Consider the following 7,728-nt stretch of genomic DNA (forward strand, 5'->3'; position numbering starts at 1 on the left):
GAGAATAATGACAGTGACTGGATGGGAGCGTTGGCTATTAAATCATTACAGTAACCAAGTCCCTTGGAGAAACCTTTTGATAGAGAGAAACTCTGAAAAATTCAAAAAATTCTTGTATGATTCAAGTAATTTAGCCACTGCCCAAAGCATTATTTTTATGCAGTACTGCAATATGTGGACTTCATGTATTTCCCCAAAATAAATGTTGCAGTAATGAGCACATAATAAATACATAGCCTTCAGATTGAAAAAGCTATTTGTTAGCGAAAGCTGTGATCGATAGTTTCGTATGACTGAGAGGATCACGGCAGGGCATTATCAACATTGACATGCATCTGTGCTTTGGTACTTGCTCCATGATAAAATTATTTGAGATGAAAGCAACGCCACCAGTGACTACAGCTATGGGCTGAGATCACTTGTAATTGCAAACGACATCTGGATCATATCTACTGATAGAGACAACAGCCACTGGGTATGAATGATCATCTTTTGAATCATAAAGCATTGGTATATCTAGGCTCCTTTCACAGTATATCAGCCAAGCATGCTGCAGAGATGGGAAAATATTTCACAGAAGAGAGGTACTGAGCAGAGATATTGTCAGAGTTAGATTGCATACTGTAGAACTCCTCTGACCCTGGTGACATCAATTCCAAAGGGATGCAAAATGAAATGTAGGTTTGGGCTATTCCTCTAGCTGCACTACAGGAATGGCTTGTTGGGATTTATAGTGCGGAGATCATTGTGTAAACAAGCTCAGAATAAATGCCGAAGCTGGAGGGAATTTAACACGTTCAATTTTCCAACCATCTTTATCTCTCATATACAAGGAAGGCAGGAATTCAGCAAAGGATGTTACAATAGCATACATAAATGGTGGTGGTTTATGGCACCATCATGATATATGGTGCCTGCAAGAGCAAAAAACATGGCCCTCCCCTAATGTCTCCTTGGACAGTCAAGATGAATAGGAAGGGGGCAAGTAAAAGACCACAAGATCGGCAAGATGGGGGGTCAAATGAAAGAGGAAAAAGGAGTTCTCCAGGCTCTGGTTACCTCCAAACCAGACTGCAGAAATATAGGTCTGCCTCTGAAGAAGGTGCAGCAGGTAAAACTAGTGCAAAATGGGAGTGCCCAGATAAAAGTGAAGCACAGAAAATCTGAACATGTTCATAGAATCATATAGTTAGAGGGGACCCCGAGGATCATGTACTCCAACCGCCTACCATGCAAGAATATTCCCTTACAGGAATTGAACCTACGACCTTGGTGTTATCAGCACCACGCTGTAACCAACTGATTTCGCGAGTCACTTTCTGGGCCCCATTCAAAATGCTGTTTTAGAGTAAGCATTAAAACCTTAAGCCGCTTGTGTCCAGATTATCTGTAGGACTGGGCTGCCCTACGTCCGGATTTTCCCATTTTGCCTGTTTCCGCCCGGACACTGCTGCCAACTGCAGTATTCCAGTTATGTCTGGGAGATTCTGGACATATGGCAACCATATGCTAAGAACTACCTCAGTGGTCCTTCTTGAATGCTGGCTGTTAATATCAGCCAGGTTGTCATGAACAAAAGAAAGGGCCTTCTTGGTGGCAGCTCTAAAACTATGCCCCTCTCTTCCAGTGGATCAAACTCTGTCATTTAGTGGGCCTTGGAGACCTTACTCTTACAACTGCCTTAAATTGGGACCATAAATAGCTTGAGGCTCCAAAGCAGTTTTTCTGTACGCTTGATCTGTTATTCTATCCTTGTTTCACACGCCACTTTGTGTGAGGGTGCTTCTGAAAAGCAGCTTAGAACATTTAAAATAAATAAGAATAGCAAGAGAAAGTGGTTGGAGTCATTTAAAAAAGCAGCAGACCCTTGAACCAACCATTCCAGGGCAAACTATATTTTCTGGACTTTGTCTCATTCTCATATATATATATGTGTGTGTGTGTGTGTGTGTGTGTGTGTGTATATTTGCCCTGTTATATCTCCCCAAAAAGCTCAGGGCCTTTTAAAGGGGTGGGGTGCAGCAAAACAACATATTTAAAACATTTAAAACATCCAAAAATATTGGAGTTGCAACAAACTAAACTACTAAACTAAAAGTTGCAACAAAGTTTCTTGGCCTGGCCTTGCCACTTAAGACATTTTTAAATGTTGAAGAGCTCGATGCCATGGCGTATACCATTGCAGTGATTCTTCATTGTGTGATACGCATTACATTCTTAAAGAAGTACTTTAATGCTATAGCACAGCAACTCTTCAAATTATCTATTTCTTTCAACGGAAACAAAAGTTAAAGTGCCCTAAGGGTCTAAGCATGAAGGTAAGTGATGTGGAAGCTGCAGCTTGAACTATCTATTACTGGAATTAAATATGAATGAAACACTGCTTCTCTATTTTCAAAGTTCGGCACAAGGCAGTTTCAGCTTTAATGTTTATTACATAAAAATGTATGTAATAAACATTCCTTTTATTTTATTGATTGACCTTTCCTTGCTGTCAAACCACAGCTAAAAGCCTTTGAGCAAAGTATTTGTTACTAAAGAAATATACAACATCCCTGAACTATAATTCTGATAGCAGAGGATGGGGAAGTGGGTCTAAAATTTCTCCAGCCTCGTGAACAAATGATTGAAACTGTTAAAGCTCACATTACCAAGTATCCATTTTGTTCTGCACTGGCGGCTGAATATCCAGCAAACAGGAATTGTGTATGAAGTGCCAGTTACTTGTTACAAGTAACTTACTCGAGGATTTCCCCTACAAAATATCCTGTTATGATGGATCACCATCGAAGCCTGCTTCCTTGCTGAACCCAGGTACCTGGGTTTCAAACTCTGATCACTTTAAGTAAAAAGGGGAGCACAGTACATATTAACAAGTAGGAACCTACAAGAAAATGTTGCAGCGTGAGTCTTCTAAATAGCCAGCCAGCTACGCCCCACATGCCATCTTTCCAGGATACATCGTTCCAATTCACTCTTGCTTCTCAGTCCCATTGGCACTCCCCAGCTGAGCTTGCTGTTGGAGTCCACACGGAAAGATTTACCCGTATTTAAATGTAGAAATGAAGGAAAGCTGGAAAGGAAAATAGCAGATTGGAATGAAAATAGTATTATTTTCTCGTGTGTCAGCTTCTGGCAACTAAAATTGACTGTTAAAAGACATGAATAATAATAATTTGAATAAGAAAATAGTCATTTTAATGAAAAATGCTATTCTATCCTTGTAGATATAATCACGCCGTTTACCACCAAGGTGGGAAACTGTTTAATAATAATAATAATAATAATAATAATAATAATAATATTTATACCCCACCCATCTGGCTGGGTTTCCCCAGTCACTCTAGGAGACTCACAACAGAATATTAAAAACATTTAAAACTTCCCTAAACAGATGTCTTCTACAAGTCAGATAATTATTTATTTCCATGACATCTGATGGAAAGGTGTTCCACAGGGCGGACGCCAGTACCAAGAAGGCCCTCTGACTGGTTTCCTGTCACCTCACTTCTTGCAGTGAAGGAACAGCCAGAAGGCCCTTGGAGCTGGACCTCAGTGTCCAGGCTGAACAATGGAGGTGGAGACAGTCCTTCACGTATACTGGGTCTAAGGCCCACAATCTCTTGCAGGAACCTTCTGGAGGCCAACTGAATGATGCTCCAGGACCAGTGGTAGTTCATGGGCCACAGTTTGGGAGCCCCTGTTGTATGGATTAGACCCTAGCCCAGTGAAAATAGACAGCAATAACTTTAACTAATATGAGGGAGCAGAGAAGTTCCATAGCTTTAGCTCATTGATAAAGGACACAACAGAGCACTTGCGTGCAAAAAAATCCCAGGTTTAGTCCTCAGCATCTCCAAACAGGGTTGAGAAAGACCCTTCTCTGAATCCTGAACAGCAACTGTTTCCTCCCAGTGTAGAGAGCCCATCCCCTACACTACTGAGCTAAATGGACCAATGGTATGATGCGGAATAAGGAATTTTCCAATGTTCCATTTATGTTACTTTTCTATATTGTTTAGATGGGCTCCTCTATTCAAACACAAGATATGCCTAAGGGGTAACACTGCCAGTCAGAAACAATCAAGCAAGCAAGTGGCTTGTGCACCATTTGGCTGATCTTTCACATTGCTTCAATTTACCGTGGAGAGAAATCAATTGATCCTTTTTTGGGGGTTAAGTATAAACTTGAAAAGAAACATCAGGCATAACTCATGTTGATTCTGAACACTGCTGCATTGTCAAATTTCCAAAGCCTGGATATTTGGGGCAGGGGGGAACAGGCGAAATGAAGATGGTAGTGAAATGTTAAGCAAATATTATACAAGTGTACAAGTGCCACTGGGACAATTCATCCTGGTTTTATGCGATCTGTCATGCAGCACCACAGGACAAATAAAGATGCTGTGCATCTCTATCCTTGAGAAAAATGATATGATATACTCCTGGATTAATCTCTCCCAGCTTTAACAGAATAGTCATTTCGGCATCTATTTATGATCACACATCTACTAGCCCCTTAGGAAAGATCCTTTCATAATGGAGAATCTCTTACCTCACAGTGGAGAAGAAAAGCATGACTGGAGCATCTTCTGCACTATATGAAGCTGGAGCAAAAACCATATACTGTACAGTCAAATTAGAGCAGACATTTATTCTTAGACTCTTTTGTGGGGGGCCCATAGGAACAAGCAAGCCTTCACCCTAAAATCTTCCTACCTAGATCCCATCTGCACTATACATTTGAAGCAGTATCATGCCACTTTAAACACTGCCCTTACAAAGCTACAAATTTCAGAGTGGTTTAACTATCAATCCCTCTTCCCAGAGAACTCTGGGAATCATCGTTCTGTGAGGAGACTAGGGGGTCTCCTAAACAACTCTCCACACTCTTAACAAACTACAACTCCTAGGATTCTTTGGGGAAAGCCATGACGGTTTGAAGTGGTACAACACTGTTTTAAATGTATAGCACAGATCGGGTCAGATTCTCGCATTATGGCAGGGGTGTTAAACTTTTCTGGGCCTGAGGGCCAAAATCCTCTGGGGACCATAGAATCATAGAACTATAGAGTTGGAAGGGACCCTAAGGATCATCTAGTCCAACCCCCTGCAATGCAGGAATATGCAGCTGGTCCATACAGGAATCGAACCTGCAACCTTGGTGTTATCAGCACCATGGTCTAACCAACTGAGCTATCCAGGCAGTGGTGGTTGTGGCCAACCCAGACTGTTGTGTGCACACTGTGATATGTATACACACAGGAGAGATGCATACAAGACATATGCACGGACCTCTCCACCTGCCCTTTGTCTCTTGTTTTCTTTTTGCCATCATGGCCAAAATCACAGAGGCAGAAAAATGTGGATCTGCTTGTGGGCAGGAGCAGATCAGGTGCTTTGTGTGGGGCTGCCTTTAAGATTAGTCTGGAGGCTACAGCTAGTAGCAGCACCCTAACCCTAGCCCTTTCACAAATATGCAACAAATGTGCAGCACTTTTGTTAGAGTCAATTGCACTAGCTTCCGATATGGTGTTGAGCCAAGATCAAGGTTTTATTGTTAGTGTATAAGGCCATAAACAATGGGACCCTCCTAATGGCGCCATACGCCCTAGTAGTTCATATTGCGGATACCAATGCAGAGTCTTGAGCACAGTGGCTCCTGTTATTCAGAAAACCTTTCTCCTGGACCCATGATCACATGCTTTTCTTTTTTACCCATACTTTTCCAGGTAAGTCTGTGGGACAAGTATACTGCAGGTTATTGTAGGTATGTGAAATCACTGCATTTTGTTAAGCACTTTATATATTCAATCCTAAATAGATATGTAAAATAACACACTTATCCGGAAGTCTTTCTGAACTCAGTAGGACCCACTTCTGAGCAGGCTTAGATGTCAGACTTTGCCATTGAACCATCATGCACAGGATTGACCTGAATTTCCTCCAAAGCACATTATTAACACTCGTTGAGTCAGACAGTTTGATGCCTCCAAAAATTGTCCACTATGTTTTCAAAGTATTTTAGTGTACGTTTCTTTTGAGGAACTTTAATTGTTTTAGCCTGCATTCATATATATATTTACCTATTTAAGATATTATAAAGGCTTGTCCTGCAATTTCTTTTACATCTTTCATCTTGTTTCCCCACACATTTTCTTTAAAAGTTTTAGCTATCAAGAGTAAAATGCATTTTGTATAAATCGTGTTATATCTTCCCTTAGTATCACCTGAAACCCTAAATGATTTGCCTCTTTTCTCTTATTCTATTGCCTGAGGCTGCTTGAGCATTAGATATGGAAATAGAGATTGCAGTTTGGCTGTTTCATAAATCCTGAAGCATATTACATTAATGCAGTTAATGCAGTCTGTTTGATGCTACATGCAAAATTGGCAAGTACAGCAGGTGCAGAGTACAGCTTATCGAGAAAGCAAATTTATAAGTATGATTGCTTCCAGATGACCTGTCTGTTGAGTATTCATCCTGATTTGTTTGCGGGGGGATTAGACAACATCAGCTATAGGTTGAGCATCAGTTCTGATTTGCTTGCAAGGCAGTCAGATGATGCCACGTCACACAAATGATATCCCACACTTTCCAGTGCAATTCCCAATCACTTTCCTTATTGCAAAAGGGAAAATTTCTTTGGCAGAGGGTGGGGGGTGGGGAGCAGATTTGTTGTGCAAGAGCTCCAAATCAACTTTGATTTTGCAACCTGAACTTTCTGATAAGTGATTGAATCCTACCTGCAAACAGCGGCAGTCTTGAAATGCCCTGTTCATCCTCTTACTGAGGGCTTGTCCACACTGCAGCAAAATGTGGATTCACACTTGCCTGTCTCCCATTAATGTAGGGGCTGCTACATGATTTCCTTCCTATCCCTTTGTTGTACCAGACCTGTCCCCCTTTAAGTGGAGGATTATTATTTTTTAATCATTTAAAATACTTTACTTACAAAGTGTTCCAAAGGTCAGATTCATGCATTTACCCATGCAGGCAGAATACTCTTGGGTAGAAAATAGAGAAAGAAAGCTTCAAACATGTGCTCTAAGCTTGGAGCAAAGCTTAGACGTGACTTCCTTGTTGGGTTACATGGTGTGGTGCAAAGAGAGGGAACACAAAAAGAAGGCTTCACTTCCTCCCTAATCAAAGATGAAGAGACATGACCTAGCTGAGTCTAGGAACACAGCTCTATGATCTCAACCCCTTCATGTACTAACTAGCATTCATGCATAGTTATGTTTGACTGAAATTTCCCACAGACATTTTGCTCCAGTGTGTAGTTGTGATGGCCTGGGAATCCGATTCAGAGGCTGAACCAGAGGAACCCCAGCCTGCACAAGAGTCCCCGCCTCCAGGGCCGACTGAGCTGGGGCGGGGCCTTGGATCTGAAGCGCCTGCACCTGTGCCGGATCCTCAGGAGCAGGCACCAGGTGATTCTACTCTAGCTCCGGAGGTGATTAAGGACACAGTGCCTACAGGTGCACCTCTCCAGGCCCTGCCACAGGAAGGTGAGTCTCCCCTTGGCTCCAGTAACTCCCCAGCCTCTCCTGAACTGCAAAGGCTTAGGGTAGAGAGGCGGAGGGAACTGGTTTCTCCCAGGAGGAGTGCTCGCCTTAAGGCCAGAAGAGGCGGGTCACCTGGGGGCCGGGACCGCCTCTGGCCTCAGAGAAGATAAAGGCCAGTCAGCCCGGTCCCAGGTTGTGGCAGCAACGTCGTTGAGTACC

Source organism: Podarcis tiliguerta, assembly GCF_965153285.1.
Source record: "Podarcis tiliguerta genome assembly, chromosome: 5".
In the NCBI taxonomy this organism is placed as follows: domain Eukaryota; kingdom Metazoa; phylum Chordata; class Lepidosauria; order Squamata; family Lacertidae; genus Podarcis; species Podarcis tiliguerta.